The sequence below is a fragment of the Sapajus apella genome, unplaced genomic scaffold (genome assembly GCF_009761245.1).
Source record: "Sapajus apella isolate SASKATOON/1434 unplaced genomic scaffold, GSC_monkey_1.0 scaffold48, whole genome shotgun sequence".
NCBI classification, from domain to species: domain Eukaryota; kingdom Metazoa; phylum Chordata; class Mammalia; order Primates; family Cebidae; genus Sapajus; species Sapajus apella.
The window spans coordinates 3,549,526-3,573,039 of record NW_022436988.1 but is presented as its reverse complement, the minus strand read 5'-3'; the positions used below and the strand labels follow the sequence as shown (position 1 = coordinate 3,573,039).

General features: G+C 55.9%; 1 protein-coding gene across 7 annotated transcripts in view; it reads right to left on the bottom strand.

Annotated features, from left to right (window-relative positions):
* The window catches only part of RBFOX3 (RNA binding fox-1 homolog 3), a 512,287-nt gene that overhangs the window by 380,199 nt on the left and 108,574 nt on the right, over positions 1–23,514 (bottom strand). For all 7 annotated transcript variants that reach the window (XM_032241461.1, XM_032241463.1, XM_032241466.1 and 4 more), the window contains exon 2: positions 6,838–6,979. The gene's annotated coding sequence lies outside the window, so the exon portion shown is untranslated. The remainder of the gene's footprint in view (positions 1–6,837; positions 6,980–23,514) is intronic.

Sequence of the window (23,514 nt, the reverse complement as noted above, 5' to 3'; positions counted from 1 at the left end):
TGTTCCCCCAAGACATGTTCCAGCCCTAAACCCCAGGACCTGAGACTGTGGCTTTAGTTAGAAATAAGGTATTTGCTGATGTGATCAAGTTAAGAGGTGGCCCTAATCCAGTGATGGGTGTGCTTAGAAGGTGAGGGAAATGAGAACACACATGCACACTCATGCATGCATGCACCCACATACACACCTGCATGTACACACCCAGGTATGCACACACGCATGCATGCACCCACATACACAGCTGCACCTACACATGTACAAACCCATGTGCGCACACACACATGCATGCACCCACATACACACATGCATGTACACATGTACACACCCATGTATGCACACATGCATGCACGCACACATGTACACACCCATGTACACGCACATGCATGCATACACCCACACACATACATGCATACATGTACACACCCACGTACGCACACACGCAAGCATGCACCCACATACACACACAGGCCTGCACACAGGTACACACCCATATACGCAAACACGCATGCATGCACTCACATACACTCACATGCATGCACGCATGTACACACCCATGTACCCACACACGCATGCATGCATGCACACATATACACCACACACACAAAAATGCACACACGCACAGGAAGATCATGCACGACACACAGGCAGACAGGCATGAGGTCGGGGGCATGCCTCGCCATGATGGAGGCAGAGACTGGACTCACAGTGCGTCTATAAGCCAAGCCCCCCAGAGGATGGCCAGTGGTCCCCGGAGCCGGGAGATAGGCCTCCGTGTGCCGGGATGGCTTCTCCCTGAGAACCAGCCCCACTGCCACGCTGACTTTGGATCCTGGCCTCCAGGACTTTGCAAGCACGAAGATCCATCTTGTGAAGCCCCCTGTCCGTGGCGTGGTGCGATGGCGGTCACAGGACACTGACACAGATGATCCGAATTTTGAGCCCCACTGGCCAGGCTCACTGTCCCAGGGGCTGCACCTGGCACCTTGGGCTCCAGGGGCCACTGACACCCTGGGGGCCAGGCCCTGCTGGCTCCTCTCCTTGGATTCTTTCCCTCTGGGGAGCGGTGGCGGGACCCTCCCTTGCTCTCCAGCGCTGGTGCTACATCTGGAAGCTCTTCTCACCCTTAATTGTTCTTAATGCTTTAACACGAGGAGTGACTAATGGCCTCTAATTGGAAGCGGTGTCCTGGGGAACCCGCTGACGGCGCCCCCAGCGACCCGCCCAGCCTCCTCCGCTGCTCACTCTGCGAGCTCAAAGTCATCAAGCAAAAATATTGGCCCATTCTTCTATGTTTTAGAAAATGTCACACCAATGCCAAAAAGCAGTTTTATCCTTCAGCCAGCAAGTATAGGGCAAAGAAAAGGATAGAGGCGAAGCCAAAATAAGATGGGACAAAGCCTCACAAATGCCACTGAGGTCTGTGACATCTGCCTGGAGACAGAGTCCTTGGAGGCAGACCCCACGATCGTCAACGAAGGGGGCGTGGAGGATTCCAGCCACACATCTCCCTCTGAAGGGGGATAAGCACTCGCTGGTGTCTTCTCATCTCTTCCCCGACCCCTGTGAGGAGGATGTGGTGACTGCCAAGGCACCAGGGCTGCAGAGAAGGAGATAGAGAGGACAGGCAGAGGCGGCGGGGGGCGGAGGGGAGGGTGGAATTAGGGGCCCTGGGAGACAGAGTGCAGAAAAGCCTGAAATGCACACAATTCCTCCATGGGGTGGGAGGGACGGACAGAGACAGAGGCAGAGAAGGAGGAAGAGGAGGAGGAATGAGAAAGGAAAGGAGTAAGGGGGGAGGAAAAAGGAGGGAGAGGAGAAAAAGCAAAAGGACGAGGAAGAGGAGGAGGAGGAGGAGGAAGGCTGGGCGCAGGGGCTCACCCTATAACCCCTGGGAGGCCGAGGCGGGCGGATCATTTGAGGTCACAAGTTTGAGACCAGCCTGGCCAACATGGTGAAACCACATCTCTACTAAAAATACAAAAACTGGCTGGGCGTGGTGGTACATGCCTGTAATTCCAGCTACTTGGGAGGCTGAGGCAGGAGAATCACTTGAATCCGGGAGATGGAGGTTGCAGTGAGCAGAGATCACACCACTGTACTCCAGCCTGGACGACAGAGCAAGACTCCATCTCAATCAATCAATCAACCAATCAAGATAAAATTTTAAAAGAAAGCGCGGGGAGGAGGAAAGCAACAGAGGCAATGGCGTGGGGCCTCGGGCCTCATCTGTGTTCTATTTCTCACAGGCACATCCTGAGAGCGTGTTCTGGCGGTGAACAAGCAGGGCGGCAGAATCAAGGAGGCTCAGAATGAGGGCTGCAGTGGCTGAGCTTGGCACCCTTCCTAAATATTTTTCAAATACATTTACAAACAGAAAAGGAATCACAGGTGTGTTTAGGACCCATGTCTCCAAAGACTGGCTGCAGCTAAAGTCTTCACATTAAAATATTGAATCCAAGAAGGAAATAAGATGGCCCTGCAGGAGGGAGAGACCCCAGCCACATCCCCCAGCTGTGCACCCCCTGTTCCACCCGGGAGCACCCAGGACGGGCTCACTGCAGGCCGGGGAGCCACATCCCATCCGCTTTCTGTGTAACTCCACGAAGCCACGATCTCCCTCTCCCTGACGCCAAGCAATGTCCATGCCTGTGCTCCAGAAAGCCCCTCGTGCCTTCCCACTGCTGATATGGGCAGCCTGCGCTCGGCCCTCGAGGGTGCCATGCTCACCCGTGATGGATTCCAGTTTAACAGCTTTTAAAAACAAGCAGACAAGAGACAGGCATGATGGATGAGTGCAGGAAGAACGCTCATTTGGAGATGATTTATGGGAAGTCACATGGTGCCACCTCCAGGGTGGGGGCCGGGGTAGATGGATGAGTTTTGAGAGGGCAAGCTGCACTACCACAACAGGCTCTCGCTCAGCCCCACGGCGCGCGGCAGCCCTGCTCCCGTCAGAACTAAGGTGCTCCCCGGCCCCCAAAAACATCTGGAGAAGAGACGACCGCCCACACTCCCTGGCTCCTCCAAGTGACCCCAGCAATGCACAGCAATGTGGTTTAGCAAAATGCTGATTCTCCCACGAGAGAGGCGGGGCGGGGGGGAGGGGGGGGAAGGTGCGGGCTAGAGGAGCGGGTGACGCTCTGCTGGAGTTTCTGCTCAGGCCCATCTCTTCCCTGTGGACCCGAAAGACCCGTCTGCCCCAGGCCCCAGCCACTACATGTGACGGACAAATCTCATTTTGGGGCAGATTAATTCCATCCATGTTTTTAATAAGGACTTATAATTTACTATACAGTAAAACCCAAATAGAATCCATATTTAAAGGGATGAGCTTTAAAATGGGATCTAGTTGATGGGACCCTTTCCAAGGCGAGGAAATGAAGCAAGGCCGAGGCAATGTCCCAGGAGGAAGTGGCTTCCTCCCCACACGCTCCTTTGAAGCGGGGACTTGCCTGCGGTGATGGGGAGTCACGCTCCAAGACCTCCTTGGCAAGGTCATTACTGAATCAGAAATCCCAGCACCGCTCACTGGGCAAAAGCTCCTGCAGCCTCCTCCCTGCCCAGGTTTCTCCATCACGGATCTCCAAGCCTCTCCCTGGAAGCCCCTTCCTCTAGTGACATTCCTCTGAGCCACGGAAGGCATCCATGTGCCAGAGCTCTGGTGGCCCAAGGGGTGGTTTTGGCAGCCCCTTCTCTGAAGCCCATGTCCAGGCCACAGGGAGAAGAACCCAGCACCACATGGGGCAGGAGGGTGTCTGCAGAGGTGCAGAGCCAGGCACACCGGACCTCGGATTCGTGTTACCTGGCCCTCTTCCTTCAGACATCTGCCACCTACCCTCCTGAAGGTGATTAAAAGGCAGACAGAGCCTCAAAGCCACACACAGTCCTCAGGCCGCATTGCTCTTTGCTCAGAGGGGCTTCCCCTCTCCCCTTGACCTCACCCTTCTAGAAAGGGAAGACTCTCAAATGCAGATTCCTCACTTTGCAATTCAGAGAGCACCTCCTGAATCAACAAGAGGCTGGACAGTGAATGCACCAGGGGAAGCAGCTCAGGCCCAGAAGAGCTTGTGGGGTGACCCCACCAAGCCCTGGACTTCCCAGACCCTCCCTCGGGGGTGGGCTGGTCTTATGCTTTCACGGCTGATGACCCCGAGGATTTACCTATTTGGGGGACACAGGTTATGAGATCCACAGAAAGGTGAGGCTGGGCCCTGCCGCCTCCTTCAAGGAGGCAGCAGAAGTGGTGTTTTCAGAGGAGCTCAGGAGCTGAGGCTACTGTCACCGGCTGAGCACATCTGCCCTCCGCAGCCGTCCCCTGAGGACACGGCTACCCACATCTTCCTGGAACTCGGCGTCTGAGGTTCCAGAGACGGAGTACGATCTCAGGGGTTGCTCGTCCTGCACCGGGGCCAGCCCCACACCTTGTGTCCGACAGACATTTTCTCAGAGACCCTGCAAGCATGGTGACCTCGGCACAGAGTGACCTGACCGGGAGCCGTGGCGATGTCACACTGGCACTGCCTTCACCACGACACTGCAGAGAGCCCAGGGTGGAAGAAGCCAGAAAGCTCGGTGGGATTCCTGCCCTCTAAGCAGTCACATTGCTGCGTCTCTATCCCGGTACAGGCTGGGGTGCATGGCCTTCCCTTCTGGGTTCCCTGAGGGGTCCCTAATGGTTTAGGGAATGGGGTGACAGCTGTTTCAGCAGAGGGAGTTGTTGAAGGGCTAATCTCAGACGTGGGCCCAGATCCACCACTCCTCTCCTCCTGGGTCCGTGGCAGAGCCAGTGCTCCCAGGGACAGAGTGGGACAGTGGGTCTCTCGGTCGTCCCAGCTTCCACTCCTCCCCCTCACAGAAGGCGCAACATCTTCTTACGACTCAAATCAGGCCAATCAATCCCTCGCTCAGAGCGCTGCAGTGGCTCCCACAACCCTTAAGACAAAATCCAAAATCCTCATCCCCAACCTAAGGGCCTTTGCACCCAGCCGAGGACCCTCCACCTGCACAGCCCCCGGGCCCTGGGATGCCAGCCCTCTGGCTACTTCTCCAGCACGCCCGCCCCTTGCTGCCTCCGCACGTTGGCACTGGCTGTTCCCTCTGCCTGGAATGCTATCCCCTCAGACCTCCCGGGGTCCTCCCTCCCTTCCTTCCATCTCAGAGCACAGCATCAGCACCCGAGGGCTGCCCTTCTGCCCTGCACAAGCCGCAGCCCCCACCGTTCCCTGTGGTCTTAGCGCACTGCATTTAACTTCACAGCCTCGTCGGCGCCTGGCATACATTTATCCTCTGCGTCCCTGCTAAAATATAAGCACCATGAGGGCCGAGGCTTGACCTTGTCTCCGCTGCGTCTCCAGCACCCCAAAAAGGGCTCAGCAGATCGGGGCTCACGACTGTGGAATGAATAATGCCGGACAGTCTGGATCGATGAGCTATGCCAAGAAGACCCCGGGGAGCCCTGGAGCAGAGATGAGCACCCATGGCCCTCACCAGAGAGAAACAAGCCGCGCATGTCTGGAGATGCACCAGCCCATGGGTGGAAATTTCCAATCCTGTGGGCACTGGAAAGGGCATCTTTGATGGGCATTGGAGGGACCCACCTGTGTCCCAGCCTCTGGTCTCTTTGCCCAGGGTTCTCTTCAGCATCATCTGCTCAGCACAGAAAGGGTCATCCCACAAGCCTGCCTGCCTCATCAGGCTCCAGTCCTCCCTGTCCGGGGTGGCTGACCCCCAGCTCTGTGCTGGCTATCAGCAGGGAATGGGCCGCACGGAACCCCACGGCAGTTTAGGAAAGAATTCACCTGGTGTCTGTCCCTGGTTCCTGGGGGGTGATCTCTCAAACCTCTGGAGTTTCAGGGGATAGGAGCATCTTTTGTTCTTCATAACAAGCCACGTCTGACCACACCTGACATTGTGCTGACCTGGCAGCTCACAGTGAACCTTAGGAAGCTTCAGGTGTGAGGCCTGCAGTGCAGGTGATTAAAGGGTTGGAAATTTCACTCCCCACCTCAGGAGACAGCTCAGTCACGTGACTCGGGGAGCTTTCGGTTGGTGAAGTCGGGGGCGAAGCAGCAAGGTGGCGCATCCTAACTCCACGGGGAACCGGGGTAGGTGCTTCCTGCCCAGCATGCTGCCTGGCCTCACCCTGTGTGTATCCTTTATCACAAAAATTTCATTTTTAGTGTACTGCTTTTTTTTTTTTTTTAGTTCTGTGAATCACTGCAGCAAATTATCAAAACTGAGGGATCCTGGGAACCTCCGAATTTGCCGTTGGTCACAAGTGCAGGTGGCCCTGAGAGCCGTCTTACAGAGCGCTTTGCTCAAACCCTGTGGAGCCTGATGCTGACTCCGGCGGTGAGTGTCAGAGGTGAACTGCAGTCACCCTCTGGGGGCGGGTACGGAGCCATCATGCCATCCCTTCTAGAGCCACACAAAGGCTTCAGGGCCCACCCTGGGCTGCGGGGCAATCTGGACAGCAGGGCAAGAACCATGTGGGGAGAGTCAGGTCCGACCTTGGCCTCTATGGCATCTTTGCTAACGCCAGACAACGGACCCCCACGCCCTGCCCACCCTCCTTCCAGGTCTAACTGTCCTACAGCCAGACTGATTGGCTTCAGGGTAAGAATGTCACTCCTTAAAAACTCTACCCCATACCTTCCTGCATCTGTCAACACTCCCCGTCCTACCCCACAGACACCATGACCTGAAAACTGGAGACCAGCACAGGATGCCCCCAGCCCACAACCCTTTCTGTAAAATAAAATCGCAGCATTAGAACGTGTTTCCTCCACAAATGCAAACTCTGGGGATGGGTGTGGTGGACACATGAGGCCGTCTTACCTCGTAGTGGGAGGTGAGGTCACTTTGCTGTACAGGGAGGCCCCAGAGGGGCTGTTTCTGGATGGTCCTTGGCAAGGAGGGTCACCAGGGAAGAGCAGGTATCACAGGAAGAAGGTTAGGTTCTCACAGACAGAATTTCAACCTGCAGGAGGAAAAGCAGCAAGTAAAAAAAATTGCCTTCGAAGGAAACACCTTCCTTTTGATCTAAAACAAACATTTGGTGTTAATAAACAAGGGAGGGCACAGCTTCAAAGCCAACTGTTTGCCACCAGGGATCAGTGCCCTCCAAAGGGCACTTTGCTTTGTGTGCCCCAGGGGTGTAAAAGGAACCTTGTAGAAAACACATCATTGGGACCCGATTGCCAACCAGCCACGGCGCAGTCATCCCGGTCTGCCCACTCCCCGCCCACTGCCACGGGTCCCCAACCCCAGCCGCTCTTCCACTCAGCCACGCGGGCCCCGCCCCATCGCCTCTCCGCTTCCTCCCCATCCAGCCGAGATTCCAGGACCCGCCACTGTCTGCCCTCCCCCAGCGACTATGTCCCTCTCTCTTAAAAATATTCATCAGATAATGTCACTGTCCTGATCTGGCGACACGGCCTTCCACTGGTGTCCTGTGTCATTTGGAAGAAATGCTTAAAGTTGCTTCAGTGGCCTGCAAGCCAGGTGAATCTGGCTTATATGATTTGGGGGACTTCCTAAGAAAACAAGATGCAGCCGGGTGTGGTGGCTCACGCCTGTAATCCCAGCACTTTGGGAGGCCGAGGCAGGTAGATCACCTGAGGTCAAGAGTTCAAGACCAGACTGGCCAACACGGTGAAACCCTGTCTCTACTAAAAATACAAAAGTTACCTGGGTGTGGTGGCAGGCACCTGTACTCCCAGCTTCTTGGGAAGCTGAGGCAGGAGAATCGCTTGAACCCAGGGGGCAGAGGTTACAGTGAACTGAGATCGTGCCACTGCACTCCAGCCTGGGACACAGAGCAAGACTCCATCTCAGGGGGAGCAGGGGGAAGAAAAGAAAGAAAATAAGATGCAAGGCCTGACGTGGGGCCCATGTGCTCACAGATAGCTTCATGGTCAGCCTTCCTTTGCCTGCAGGGCTCTTGGCAGTCTGGCCCCCTCTCCTGGCAAACTCCCTCTCTTCCCTGCAGCCCCACTGGCTTCCTGGCCATCCCTCCATGCAGGCACATGCCCCCCCACCCCACCCCACCCCTGCACCACGCCTTTGCACGTCCACTGCACGGAATGCTCTTTACTGCACAATTGCAGGGTTCATGCCTTCCCTCCCTCCCTGCCTCAGTGCTGTGTACATAAGGCACCTTTCCAAGGCCATCCAGGAATAGAACACCCCATCAAAATAACCACCATCCCTGTGGCATCCCCTTCTCCTTTCCCCCATGAATCTCCTCCTGGGGACTCAGCACGTCTGATTTCGGGTGGACGTGCTGGGATCCCGCTTTGCCTCCAGTGGAATGCAGTCTCCATGAGGGCAGGCACTCACATCTGCTGGATTTAGTGCCGAATCCCCCGTGCCCAAGATGTGCCTGGCACATAGCTGGGGTTCGCTCCATATTTTTGTGAATAAGTAAATGAATGAACGAATGAGCCCACAAAAGTTACTCCCCTGTTAATACTTCTGGATTTAGAATCGCATCCCACCATCACAATGGAGAGCAGGAATTCCCAGGAAATGGAGGGGGCCAGGGGATTGTTTGTGTAGTTGGTGAGGGCTGCCAGGGGGCAGGAGGCACCCGAGCCTGGGAAGTCTTCTTCTTGCTGAATTTACTCCAGCCCAAACAGTGTGTGTGCCATCGGCCAGACAGGACACAGAAACGGTGGGGGAGATCCACTGTGATCGGCCCGAGAGACGGCTGCTGAGGTAGAGTCATGAGATGGGGTGGCCAGAGAGTGGCTGGGCTGTGTGTCCCTGAACCGCCCCCACAGCAGAGAAATACCTGGGACACCTGCCTTTTCAGCAACCATCAATGCCAAGCCCGCTGCCCACTGCTGGACGTGGGAGCCGCTTTTCAGTGGCAAAAGTGTGACTAATATCAATGACTCCATGGATGAAATGCAGCCAGGGAGGTGTCTGGAGGAGGGCCTGGGGGCAGGGGACCTGGGCAGTGGACTCGGGTGGAGGTGGCAGGCAGCCCAGGTTGGGTGGGAAGGGGTCCCATGAAGGGGTGCTGACTGGTGGGGAGGGAAAGCAGGCGGCAGGCTTCTCTGTGACCTCAGTGCTTGATTCTCAGCAGGAGCACAAAAGGCAAGGGCTGGAACTCACACTGTGCCAGGCCCTGGGCAGGGAAGTCTGGAGGGGATGGAAGCTCTGCGGCCTAGCCCCCTCCAAGCCTGGAGACCGCACCGTCACATAGCCCCAGCTTCCAGCTGCTCCAATGACCGGAGGGACATAAGCTTCCGAAAGCCCTCCAGTCTCTCCTGGTCCCCCTGGGGCTTTCAGGGAAATGATAGGATGCCCTTCTGGCCCTGGAGGTGATTCCAAAGCATCTGCTCTAACTCTCAATGTGGCCTCCTCCCCAGACAGGGCTCCCAGAGCCAGCATGGAGGCAGATGGCCCAGGGAGACTCCTGCCCCTGCTCTCTCCCACACCCCCAAAGCAGAGGCCGCCCAGGGCCTGGGCAGGAGGAGCACCTGGGGAGGTAGGGCTGTTTGCCGGGCGTCACCCTTCCTGGCTCGTCAGTGATCTTGCCTTCCAGGTGGGCGGAGAGGCCCTCCCCAGATCAGCCCTGGCAGGGGTGGCCCCACAGGAAGGAATGGAAACAGAGGCCATCCCTGGGGATCCCGAGTCATTCCCCAGGGCCACATGGACACCGATGCTGCCCAGCCTGGCAGCTGGTCCAGGGCCAGGGAGCCTAAACCCTTGAAAGAGATGGGGAGGAATTGGAGGGAACAAAGACAGCAGGGGAGACATCAGGAAGGAACCCAAGGGAAGCCCCAACCCCACCGCTCCCCTCCCAGCACAGAGATCTTTAAGTGTCATGCCCGAAACGCAGGCCACCTTCTCTAGGGGCAAATACCTTCACTTCCCCCCAGAGGCTGAGCTAAAGGGGGTGCCTGGGCGCCCACAAACCTCTCTGCTGCACCTTGCAAGCCAAGATCGTGGTAGAAGTTATTTCATTTTAACTGGTCATGCCCAGCCCCATCTACAGCCTCTTGCTTAGAGGATGGAGACGGGAGCGATCCACAGGCCCCGAATCGGAAAGGCGGGCACCACCCCAGCGTAGCCACCTCTGCCTGGGCTGGAGCCTCCTTGGTGTTGCGGTTGGCGAGTCCCCAGGAGCTCTGCTGTAACCCTCCCCAACCCCCCGCGGGCCCAGTCCTGGAGCCATAGAGGAGGCCTGTGCGCCCTGCACCCCTCCCGTGCCGCTGGCTCCACAAAGGCGCTGTGTCCCAGCCCCACCGATGGGCCCAGCCTGGTTTGGTTTTCCTCGACCCGAGCTGAGTGGGAGATAACTTAACAGCTTGTCCCCGATGGTAACGGCACGTTTTTCCCACCATCCATCACCCATGGAACGCTGGCCTACGGCTCCCTCCGCATGCACCCCTGCACCCCAGCCCCCACCCCTTGGTGCCTCAGGGTTTAGGGGACCTCAGGGCTCGCCCTTAGGCTCGCAGCTGCCAGAAGGAGTGGAACCGTGGTGGGAGGCAAAAGGTCCAGTGACCAAGTCCCCTTGAAGGCTCTCAAGGCCCCCAGCCCGGCAGGGGTGGGAGCAGAGTCAGGGGCTGCGGGGAGGGCTGCAGGTGGCTTCTCAGGGCGAGCAGCCCAGGGGCGGGGGAGGGGGGCAGGGACCAGGGAGGGCGGGGCCTGGTCCAGACCACAGCCTGCCATTCCCCCACTTGCTGGGACAACAGGGTCCAGTCTGTCTCGGGATTGAGCCGCGTCCTCCTCGTTCTCGAAGCCGTATTTGCTGCCCCTCACCAGGAGCTGAGCTCAGCACTCAGGGCACCGCAGAGCCACAGGGACGCTCCACTGTTGACCTGCAAGGGGAAAAGTCTGCGGCCTCCTCAACTCCCCCTCCCCTCCTCCTCTCCTGGGAGGTCAGGTGGGGAATTCCGAGACCCCATCCTGTCCCCTACACACACGTGTGCACCCAATCTCACATATGTACGCATTATCACATATGCACATGAGCACAGGCAGGCCATCCCCGACCCTACCCAACACCAGCTTTGCTTCTTCAGGACCTAATCCCCTTGCTATAATGACAGGGACGCCAAATAATATAGGAGTCCAGGGAGAGGCTTAAGCACCCCCAGAAGGCTGGCCATGGGTAGCAGGACCCCCAGAAGATCTGGGAAGCGTGAGGAGGGTACTGCCTAGGGTGAGGGCTGTCGCTGGGGCTTGGAGGGGGGCCTCAGTCCCAGAGAAGGATTTTAAAGACCCCCACGCCCCCATCTGCAGCTGGCCAGTTTCCTGTTCCCTGCGCTCAGACTGGCAGCTCCAGTCTGCTGTGGAGCCAGCCGGCACTGCTCCAGAGGCAGAACAAGGATTGGGCAGCCCCTGGTGCTCTGCCCCCCAAAGGCCTCCTCTCAGATTCTTATCACTGGAAAGAGAAGATGGAAAAATAAACATCTAGACTTCTATAAAGTATCTTTTTTTTTTTTTTTTTTCTGAGACAGAGTCTCACTCTGTTGCCCAGGCTGGGTGCAATGGTATGATCTCGGCTCACTGCAACCTCCGCCTTCTGGGTTAAAGCAATTCCCCTGTCTCAGCCTCCCAAGTAGCTGGGATGCAGGCATCCACCACCATGCCTGGCTCATTTTTTTATTTTTTAGTAGAGATGGAGTTTCCCACGTTGGCTAGGCTGGTCTCGAATTCCTGACCTCAGGTGATCCACCCAACTTGGCCTCCCAAAGTACAGACACACAAAAGGAGATGGAGGTAGGGGAAGGCGTGAGAGACCGAGGGAGGGAAGAGAAGGGAGGGAGGCCCCTGGAGACCTGGCACGTTCACCCAGCCTGGAAGGGGAGGGTTGGGGAGGGCTGTGGCAGAGGTGTGGACGAGGTACACGAGGCAGCTAGAGCAGAAGCCACAGGCAGATAGCCCAGGAGAGACGTGCTGGCCAGGTGAAAGGAGGCGAGGACGGCAGGCCCTGGAAGGGCAGAGAAGGCAGGAGTCAGATGACCTGCCCCGGCTGGCCATGATGACCTTGGACTCACGAGTCACCTTTGGTCAGAAGTGTGGGCTTGTGTTGACCAAGATGTTGCTAAGGCCGTGGGGGCCAGAAGCAAGGGACAAGCACAGCTAGGAAAGAATGTGCTGGATGGGGGAGGGGAGAGCCTGGCCAAATCACCATCCTCATCCTCGTCCTCAGCCCCGTCAGCGTGTGCCCGCCTTCATGCTCCAGCACCTGGACAGTGCCAGCACACTCTCGACGCCCAGCAGTTCTGGTGAAATGAATGTTGCAAAGAAGGCAGGCTATCTGGGGGAGCGGCGCGGGGCTGGGGAACGCTTCTGATGCAAATTCCTAGGAGACCTGAACGCCAAGTGAGATCAAGAGGAAGTTGTCGCTGCTTTGCATCTGACCACGGGATGGTCTCAGGCTCCCAGAGGTGGGGGTGAGGTGGAATGACCTTCTCATTCTGCATGGCAAAGCAAACAGACGGAGCCCACCTAAGAGCCCAGGCATCCCGAGACCCTCACGTTCACAGCATCCATGCAGGGAGGACCGACAGCCAAGCAGACACCCTGGATTGCTTTTTCCCAGATCTCCAAATAGAAGGGCACACTTAGACTTCAGGACGCAAGGACAGGCTGGGGACATCTCTAGTCCTTTATAAATTAAGGGTCATCTGAGGACGTGGCTTCATTTATGGGATTCAAGATGAGGACCACAGAGAGGCGGAGCCACCCAGTCTCACTCACCCCTCCCTGGGCCAGCTGACAGAAAGCACATGGGGGAATGAGACGATGGCCCCTCTCTGGGCAAATGCGGCCCTGCCCGTGCAGGACTTGAATTCTGAGGCTGCTTCTCTGCTCAGGCCATCCTACACTCCATGCTCTGCAACAGCCTGGCGTGCCTTGGAACATTTCAGGCGATGGCCAGGGAAAAGCTTGGAGCAGGACCCACAGCCCTGGGTTCTCCTCCCGGCCCATCACTGTGTGACCTGGACATGCTGACTATCCCTGAGCCTTTCCCATCAACTCACAGGAAGTGCCTGCTGTGCGCCAGATGCAGGCCCAGGTGACGGGCATTCAACAAGGTGCGGCAGCAACCCCATCCCTGCCCAAAGTGCCTCAGATGTCACCTTCCCTGCTCCCCGCACAAGACACAGAAAGAAGACACAAAGGGCTTTGCACTAAATCACAGCTGCACTTTCTGGGAATACCCCAAGGACTCCAGTGACCTCTGAAGGACCACCAGAGCCACAGGCCTCTTTGTGACAGTCAGACATGGGCTTGTGGAGGAGCCATTTAGGGACAGAGCAGAGGGGACTCTGAGACCAAGGGCTCCCAAGGAAGGACCCTATCATCATCCAAAATCAAGTCTGGATGATTGCATTTTGCTCATCTGTTTTTTTTTTTAATGAAGATATCGATATCACCAGAAACATGCCCACATTCTTATTTGGCTTCCTGGAGAGACTCAGAAAATGGCATTTGCAAAATCTCAGAGGACTGAACTGGCGCATTTGAGAACTGGGCTTTTCTCCCCAAACTGCGCCTATGCTGGTTCATTTTATTGCAGAAAGGGGAATGTTTTAGCCTTCCCATCCGCCTGGAAGAAAGTGGAGAAAAAGAATCAGAGCAGTGCTAAGGATTTAACATTCTTTATTTTTTGAGACAGGGTCTCACTCTGCCGCCCAGGCTGGAGTGCAGTGACGTGAACACGGCTCATTGCAGCCTCCACTGCCCAGGCTCAAGCAATCCTCCCGCCTCAGTCTCCCAAGTAGCTGGGCCTAGAGGCGTGCACCACCACGCCTGGCTGATTTTTGTATTTTTTGTGAGATGGGGTTTCACCATGTTGCCCAAGCTGGTCTTGAACTCCTGAGCTCAAGCCATCCGCCCACCGTAGCCCCCAGAGTGCTGGGATTACAGGTGTGAGGCACTGCGCCCGGTCCAACATTCGTTTTTTAAAAGAACGGAATTCTCCAAATGCCCTGGAGCTGCGCACCCTGCCACCTGCAGCATTTCCTCGGGCGTGCAGCGGTCTGGAGCCTGCCCAGGTGCAGGTCCGTGAGGCACTGCTCTTCCTCCTTTTTGTCTTAAGCCAGCTTCTCCCAGGGTGCCAGTGGCCCCACGTCTACCATCTTTTCTGGTTAATCCCTCTCGTGATACCTTTCAAGGCTGCTGGCTCTGTTCTCTTCCGTTTCTCTTCGCCCCAATTACTCCTCAGCCTCTGCACCGCCCCAAACACAAGCTCCTAACCACAATCAGAGTTTAAAATGGGTCTTGAACTAAGACAGTAAAACTTGCTCTTTTTTTAACCAAGACGAAACCAACATGGATGGAGCACCTCATTTTAGCAGAAACGATTAGAGGGAATATGCAATACTCGGAATAAATGAACCTCCTTCACCTGTTTTTAAGCCACTCTTGTGAAACCAGCTTAATTCCTGGCTCCCCTCATGCCTTCTGAATCCTGTCTCCGGCGAAAATAATTTGGGTTTCATTCTTCTGGCATCTGGTGGGAGTCGGTGACAATTTTACTGTAGCAGCACTTCTTTTTTAATACCAGTGTGTTTTAATAATACAGTGTACCTTTTGGTATTGTTGAAATGTTACATTATTCAACGTATCCAACGGGAAAGGGAAGGGCCTTCTGTAATTTATGTGTCCTCGGTGCTGTGTTTAAAGCTTGCAAAGTGGAGGGCTGTAATTTGGGAAGCAATTTTCCCCCAAGGTCGGGAGAACAGTTTCTGGAGGAGAGGCTGGAGACTGCCTGACCGGGCTCCTTGGGCTAGGGGCTGGAACCCTGGCCATGAGTCTGAGCCCAGTGGTAGGGAGTACCCCAGGCCCCAAACCAGACACGTTCCCCAAAATACAACAGCAGCGCATCCTCAGCCCAGCTATGGCTGACTTGCTAGGCCACTTGGGTTTCAAGCAACTCATCTAGTTTCCAGGTTCTGGCCCTTCCAGAGAGCACCATTCATGTGCTAAACATCCATGAGTCCCTCCCGCATGGATACAGGGGCACAGCTGGGAACACCAGGTGCCCCTGTTCTCTGAGCAGGCTGCAGTGTAGAGAACGGGAACAGGTAAACCACAGCCCCAGGAGAGGTGGGGTACGGGTTCCTACGAGATGGCAAGCTCTAGAAGGTCGGCGCCTGCTTTTTCTCAGTGCCACGGCTAACCTCAAGAACGGTGCCTGGCGCACCCCAGGTGCTAAGTAAACATCCCTGAGTGAGTGCATGAGCAAGTGAGGCGCCGATAGACAGACATGGGTGACAGTGTCTGGGAGTCTAAGCAGACGTACTACTCCCAGGGGAGGGTGTTCTGGCTTCCTAGGGTGGGTGACTGACCCTGGAGTGAATCACAGAGGAGAGGGGAGGGCAAGGGAGGAGAGAGGAAGGCAGGTGCAGAGCCTTGGACAGAAGAGGTAGGGGACATGCCATCTAGGGAATCCAAAAAATAGAGGAAGTTTGGGACTGGGGGTACCAGGAGAGGAGGTCAGACATGGAAGTCAGGAACCAGATCAGGAAGGACCTTCAACACTGTGCCAAGGACTTTAAAAACTGTTTGAGGAATTTTAAGCAGCGGACGATGCAGATTTGGGTGCTAAGAAGCATGCTCTGGTGCCGGTGTGGGCCAGGTAGAGGGGAAAAACCAAGGCAGGAGCTTTAGCGGGGAGGCGGCACAGGTGATCCCATCGAGTGACTGTGAACGCCAGGGCTTGGTGACCAGTCCCACCCACATGGGAGGTGAGAAAGACGAAAGCCACCTCCCAGGTTTCGGGTTTGTCCAACAGCATAAATAGGGGGTCAGTTTGTGATAAGGTGAGGAGGAAGGAGGTGGGCTTGGGAGACCGTGGTATCAGACAAGTTACAGTGCAGGGGCCTTCAGCTTGGCGAGGGTGTCCTTTGCCACATCACTACCTGCAGCCCACTCTGCTATTCCTTACACCTTTTCCTATGTTAAAAATGGCACAAGGCTGGGTGTGGTGGCTCATGCCTATAATCCCAGCACTTTGGGAGGCCAAGGCAGGCAGATCACTTGAGGTCCAGAGTTCGAGACTAGCCGGGCCAACATGGTGAAACACCGTCTCTACTAAAACACTACGAAAAATCAGTCGAGTGTGGTGCCACACACCTGTAATCCTAGCTACTCGGGAGGCTGAGGCAGGAGAATTGCATGGACCCGAGGCGGAGGTTGTAGTGAGCCAAGATCATGTCACTGCACTCCAGCACGGATGACAGAGCAAGGCTCTGTCTCAAAAACAAACAAACAAGTGTGCGCTGAGCTCACACTGGACATGCTGAGTTTGAAGAGCCCCTGGGATGTCCGGGAAGGTGGCTGGTCGGGGGTGGTGCTGGCATCTAAGCGGGAGAGAATCCTGTCTGCACTGGGAACTGTGGCAGGCGGGCTCCAAGACAGCCCCTGTGTCTTCACCTCCTGGTGCCCGGAATTGTCGTTCCCCACCTCCACCCCCGGTCATACCAGCACTGGTCTGTGTGGCCAGTAGAATTCCGCAGAAGTGAAGGTTCATCAATTTCAAAATTAGGTCTTAAAAGACCTCCATCTTTCTCTCACTGTGGAGGAAGTCAGCTGCCCTGCCGTGAGGACACTGAGACAGCCCTACAAAGAGGCCCGCCTGGAGAGGAACCGAGACCATAGCCAGCAGCTGCAAGAGAGACCAGCTTGGAAGCAGGCCCTCTGATGAGAGAGAGAGACTAGCTTAGAAGCAGACCCTCCAGCCCTAGTCGAGCCTTCCCGTACCTGCACCCCAGCCAACATGTCAACTGCAACTTGAAGGGATACTGAGCCAGGCACCTGGCCGAGCCCCTCCCAGATTCCCGAACCTCAGATACCATCAGCTAATAAATGATTGTTGTCTAAAGCCATTAAATGTGGGGATGATCTCTTACACAGCAATAGATAGCATGGGGATTACAAAAAAAATATGAATGATGGCTGGAGCAGAGGAATGGACGAGACCACCAAGTGAGAAGATGGGATGAGAGCAGATTACGGAGGTGGTGAGGGTCACACTGGGACACGCCACGAGAGAAAGGGTCACACTGGGACACGCCAGGAGAGAAAGGGTCACATCAGGACATGCCAGGAGAGAAAGGGTCACGCTGGGACACGCCAGAAGGCAGCAGTGGGAGAGAAAGTCCTGTGAGGAGGGATGAGGAGGAGCCCCCAAAAGAAGGAAGACAAGGCTGAGAAATACCACAAGATCCCGAAGAAGAGAGCCCCGTTAGGCTGCTCTTGCACTGCCATACAGAAATGCCTGAGGCTGGGTCATTTATAAACAAAAGAGGTTTAATCGGCCCCCCGTTCTGCAGGCTGTACAGGAAGCACAGCGTCAGCATTTGCTCCTGGTGAGGTCTCGGGAAGCTTCCACTCGTGGCAGAAGGTGGGGGTGTGGGTGCAGGTGCATTACAGGGCAAGAGTGGGGAACAAGAGAGAGGGGAGATGGGGGAGACACCACCCTCTTTTAAACAACCAGATCTCACATGAACTGAGGGACAGCTCACTCATCACCAAGGGGATGGTGCCAAATCGCCCGTGAGGGATCTGCCCCCAGGATCCAATCACCTCCCACCAGGCCCCACCTCCAACACTGGAGAACGATGTCAGCATGAGAATTGGAAAGGACACATATCCAAACCGTCTCAAGAGCATTTCCAGAAGGAGAGCGTCAGATGCTGCAGAGGTCCTGCAGGATCCCGGCTTCCCAGGGACCGAGTTCTCCCCCTACCCTGTCTCATCCAGAACTTCTCACCCGCCACCTCCCTGCCTGGCTGCTGGCCCCATTGCATCTCCCAGACCCCACACGTGGGGTCTTCAATCTTCAGTGAGAGTCCTTCCCTGACCACCCAAGCTGAAGGAGCCCCCAGCCCCAGTTCCCGGTCACTTTCTGTCACAGCTGCCTGGCATTTGTTGTGAGTTATGATTATGTCTTCATTTGCTACTTTACTTAGTCATGGTCTGTGAAGGCCAGGAAATACCTGTCTTGTTCGCTACCATAAACCAAATGCCTGATGAATCCTAGGTTCTCAATATCTGTTAGATAAATGGATGGAAAGAAAGAAAGAAAGATGAAAATCCTGAGGTTCACCTGGAGGCCCAGTTCAATTGGTGGAAAAACCCTTTCCCTCCCCCCGTCACACACCCGCCTCGGCAGGGCTCCTTGGCTCTAGAGGAAAACACAACTGGGCTGCGGGAGGAAATGGGGAAGGACAGGACACTCTGAAGGTGACCCAGACCAGCTCTTCCATCTAAAAGTGGGGAAGCTGGACACGGTGGTGCATGCCTGTAATCCCAGCTACATAGGAAGCTGAGGCAGGAGGATCACTGGAGCAGAGGAGTTGTGGCCAGCCTGGGCAACATGGCAAGACCCCATCTCATATCTCATACATAAATAAATATTAATTAAAATGAGAGAGTCTGTAGGAAGTCTAAGAGGCCACTGTATTTCCTTAAAGTATCCAACAAACATTGGCAGCCTAGGTGGTGGGGCCCGTTTCCTCAGCAGTTCAGGGTCTTGGTGGGGAAGCTGGCAGCCACACAGGGCGGGAGAAGATGCAGTGGAAGGGGTGCGGGCTGAGGGCTGACTGTCCCCTCCCCACTGCCTGCCCGAGCTGTGAGGTCCTGGGCAAGTTGAAAACCTCTACACTTCTGCAGCTTGCCTGTAAGCAGACTGCTCCCACCCACAGGCTGGTAGAGCATCACCTTTGGTTCCTCACCAGCAAAGTGCCTGGGCCTGGGCGGGAGCCTAAGTGCACACTGCCATGATTTCAACCAGTAATTACAATACACTGCAGAGAAGCCACACAGAGCTCCATGGACACAGGGAGGGGTGGCATGGGCCGGGGAATGAGCGGCTTTCTGAAGGAGGTAACAGCAGAGGCTTGAAGGAGCAGGAGGCATGGAGCAGAGAAGCAGCTCGGAGACATAAACCCTCCCTTGCCCAGGCAAGGAGGCCAGAGGGCCTGCCCAGCTGAGGGCTTCGGTGACAGGACCCAGGCTGGAAGTGAGGCCCACCAAGTACTGAACCCAACCCTGCCTGCGGGGCAGCATCTGTGGCTAGTGGCACGGTCACCAACACCAGTATCTGGGCCAGGGCCACAGCCTGAGACAGCCACACCCAGCAGAGGCACAAGAGGACTCACACGGGCCACGCAGAGCTGGAGGTCAATGATGTTCCTCTGAACAGGGAGCTAGGCAGGCCCCGAGGAGGGCTTGGAACCGCCCAAGTCTGCTCCGTCTCTGAGGGTGGCTGTCTGTCCTTACAGGGGCCATTTGGGATGTGGAGGGTGGCATGCTCTCCATAGTTCAGGTTCATTCCCACGCTGGCTTCCCCAGGTGCTATGCCCAGTTAAGGGTCGAATCCCCCTCCTCACCTCCCATCCTGTTTCCTGGCCCTCTGGGGGATCTCCACAGGTGAGTTACCTGGCTCAGGTCGGGTGGGAGGTGAAGAGAGGGACTTCCCAGTTGCTTCTCTCCAGCTTGGAAGCGAGGCCTTGAAGTAGCCTTCCTGAAGGATGGGAGGGACAGCTGGCAGAGGTCGGGAACACCGGGGGGAAGCAGAGAAGTGCAGGGAGTTGGGGGATGTGGGGGACTTCTGAGAGACAAGGAGGGGTACTAGTGTACAATCCAGGATGGGGTGGGGTACAGGGGCACAAGGAGGCAGGAAGGGGGAACAGGGGATGGAGATGTGGGGTGAGGGAGAGGGGTGGGGATGGGTGCAGGAAGGCAGGAAGGTACGGGAGGGGTGCAGAGGGTGGGGAGGTTGGGGAAGGGGTGGGGGACAGGGATGGGGTGTGGGAAGGTGGGAAGGTTGGGGAGGGGTACAGAGGGTGGGGAGGTGGGGGAAGAGATAGGGGGCAGGAATGGGGTGCAGGAAGGTGGGGGAGGGGTACAAAGAGTAGGGAGGTGGGGTAAAGGGCACTAGGGCAGGGATGGGGTGCAGGAAGGTGGGAATGGAGTGCATGGGACAGGGACGGGTACTGAAAGATGGTTGAGGGGCACAGGGGTGCAGGTGGAGAGAGGTGGGGGAGAGGGTATGACAGGGTGGGGTGCAGGGGCAGGGGAGGGGTATGGACACCCGCTGTCTGGGTGCAGGGGTGGGGTAGCAGAGGTGGTTGGAGGTTCAGGGGGTGGATGGGGTGGAGGTGAAGGCAGAGGCCCCTGTGGGCTGGGACCCTGCACTCCCCCAGCCTTGGCACAGCCTGAGCAGTGGCAGCATGGCAGGTGGGAACCCGCAGAGGCATGGCCCCTAGTAAATGGGATTTGGATGCAGAACAGCCAACATGCTCTCCGAGACTGGCTTTAAGCCACACATGGAGGGGACCGCCACCTTAATAGGATGCTAACTTTTGGAAAGTGGAGAGAAATGGAAAGAGCCAGAGTAGAGTACCGAGAGTCCCCCTCTCTGGACGCCAGGGCTACTGGTGACCCGAGGGCTTCCAGGAGTTCAGAGCAGGCATTTTCGCTTCTGGGTCCTAAAAGCCAGTGAGGCTGGATGGGACTCATTCCTTGGGGCCCTGTTACAGCAACAGGAGTGACCACCGCCCCTCAAAACCCCCCCGTCTGGCCCTGAGAGCTCCGTCTGCCCAGCCTGGCTGCATCTCCGGGAAGACTTTTTAATGCTCCCATCCTGGGGCTGCAGCCCTCTCTCCGGGCCCAGCACACACTTCCAGCCTGGGCATCAGGGAAATAACTCGAAACCATAACACACTTTAAAAAGTACACTCGCCAGCAACCCCCACATTTGCTTGGTACAAACATTTCAAGAGAATTCCCCGGATAGCCCTGCTGTGGGATAATTCTAGTCACCAGGAGAAAGCTGCCCAGGCCCCAATGACGGTGACGCATGGCCTCTCAGCAGTCCCCAGCAACCTTGAGAACAGGAGGCAAACAGGGACAGACAGCAGCAGAGGGATTGAGGCCAGAACAGCGAAGAGAATTTCCTGGCGGGATGTGTCATTAGAGCCTCCTAGAGACGGGTCTTACCCCACCATTTCCCTGACAGCCTAGGGCACAGCGATGCCCACCTCTGAGCCTCACATGCATTTTCTCAGGTGTTCACGAGATTGTCAAGTGAATGCCAAAAGCCTGCCTGCCTCCCACGGAGCTGGGAGCTCTTGAGGACAGTGCCTGCTATGTAGAAGGGCGTGGAAATCTTCCTGAGTGATTTGGGTGTTATCTGTGTGGAGCAGATGACTTTTCACGGTCCTTGCCTGCCTCAGGACCCCTGTCCTGGCAGGCTGTCCCCGCGCTGTCCCTCCCAGCCGGGCTCAGCTCAAAGAAGCACGGCTGTGATGAGCCCGCGCCAGCTGAGGCCGTCACGAGAGCCCTGTGAAGGTGGAAGTGTAAGTTCTGGATCCACCTCCGCATGGCAGCACCCACCCAGGTGCACCAGCACTCCTCTGCCTCCCCATGACTCAAGGAACTTTCTTGGGAGCTGGGAAAGATGGGAAAGATCTAATCTCAATTTAGGCGGTGGCTATAACGGTGCAGACATTTGTCAAAACTCACTGGACCATACTAAGACCTACGCATTTCATAGCATGTAAATTACCCTCAGTTTTTTGTTTTAGTTTTTGTTTTTATTTTTTGAAACAGAGTCTCGCTCTGTTGCCAGGCTGGAGTGCAGTGGCACGATCTCGGCTCTCTTGGCTCACTGCAACCTCCACCTCCCAGGTTCAAGTGATTCTCCTGCCTCAGCCTCCCGAGTAGTTGGGACTACAGGTGTATGCCACCACGCCCAGCTAATTTTTTACATGTTTAGTAGAGACAGCATTTTACTGTGTTAGCCAGGATGGTCTCGATCTCCTGATCTCGTGGTCTGCCCAACTCAGCCTCCCAAAGTGCTGGGATTACAAGCATGAGCCACCACACCCAGGCCAGTTTTTTAATTTTAAAGTTACCTCCTGGACTGGAAACAGATTTGAGTGAAAGCCACTGCCTCAGACTCCTAAGCCTTCCGATGGGCTGCAGAGTCTTTTGATCGGCCAAAGCCAGCCAAAGGAACCCAATGAATATGTCTGGAAAAAAAGCAACAATGAATATAATACTAAGGAAAGTGTCCTGTAGGCAGCATCGGCAGAGCTGCCTTGGTGAGTTCCCACCAGCAGTGGCAGGAGGGCCAGAAACCATTGGCGTCCACCCAAGCCTGGCTCTTTCCTCATCAGTTCTCTTGCAGTGAGGAGAGAGCAGTAGTACACAGGGAGCTCTAGGACAATGTCCTCCTCCCAGCCCCCCATGCTGGCTGCCTGGGTAGAGTGCCAGGTAGGGATGAACATTCCATGCACAAGGCTGGTGGCACTGAGGGGCACCTCACAGCAACATAGGTGGGCATGTTCGCAGCTGCTCCCCTCCCCCTGGAGCCAGTGGTCACCCCAGCAGGTGCTAAGCCAGCACTTAGAGTCTGCCCAAGACCTCCCCAGGTCAAGAGAGGCTGCTGCAGGACTCCTGAAGCTTCCCCGCTCCCCCTGGCAGCGACGAGGCCTGGTCTTGGACCAGCGTCCCTAGAACAGCAGATGTTAGGCAGATGTGCAGGAGGCTCCAGAAGGTTATGGTGGGAACCGCTGTGGATGCTGAGGAGCAGACAAGAGCAGACAGGAGAGGAGCAGAATGGAGATGTGTGTCTGGCAAGAGGCTCTTCTGACCACCCCTTTCCCGTCTTCTGGGTGAGAAACACAGGCCGAGGCCTGGCCGAGAGAAGGCCTTGCTACCTGATCCCAGGTTGACTCAGGGCCCGTTTTGACCCTCAGTATGCTGTCCCTCGGGGATCCCACCATGATATCTGCCTTCACTGGAACTCATTTTCCTTTTGAGCTCCTTTGGGTAGCATTCTTACAATCCAACAGAAGAATTCTGGCTCTTGGGGAGTTTCATGAGGGGGAAAGACCCCCCAAAACCAGTATGGCTCAACAAAGCTCCATCCATCCACTCATCCATCCACCCATTTACATACCTACGTAACCACTCACCCATCCATCCACTCACACAGCCATCCTTCCACCCATCCATCCATTTCTCCATCCATCCATCCATCCATCCATTCATTCACCCATCAATTCATTAATCCACCCACCCATCTATCCATTCATATGCCTACCCATCCATCTACTCATCCATCCACTCACCCACCCATCCATCCACTTACCCATCCTTCCACCCACCCATCCATCTACCCATTCACTCACCTACTCATCCACTTACTCATCTGTCCACTCACATACCCATCCCCTCACCCATCCATCCACTTACATAGCCATCCTTCCACCCACCCATCCATCCACCCATTCGCTCATATACCCATCCACGTCTACCCATCCACCTGCTCATCCATCCACTCATCCATCTACACACTCATCCATACATACATCCACTCACCCCTCCATCCATCCACTCATCCATCTACACACTCATCCATCCATCCATCCACTCATCCATCTACACACTCATCCATCCATCCATCCACTCACCCATCCATCCATCCACTCATCCATCCATCCACCCATCCATCTACCCATCCATCCA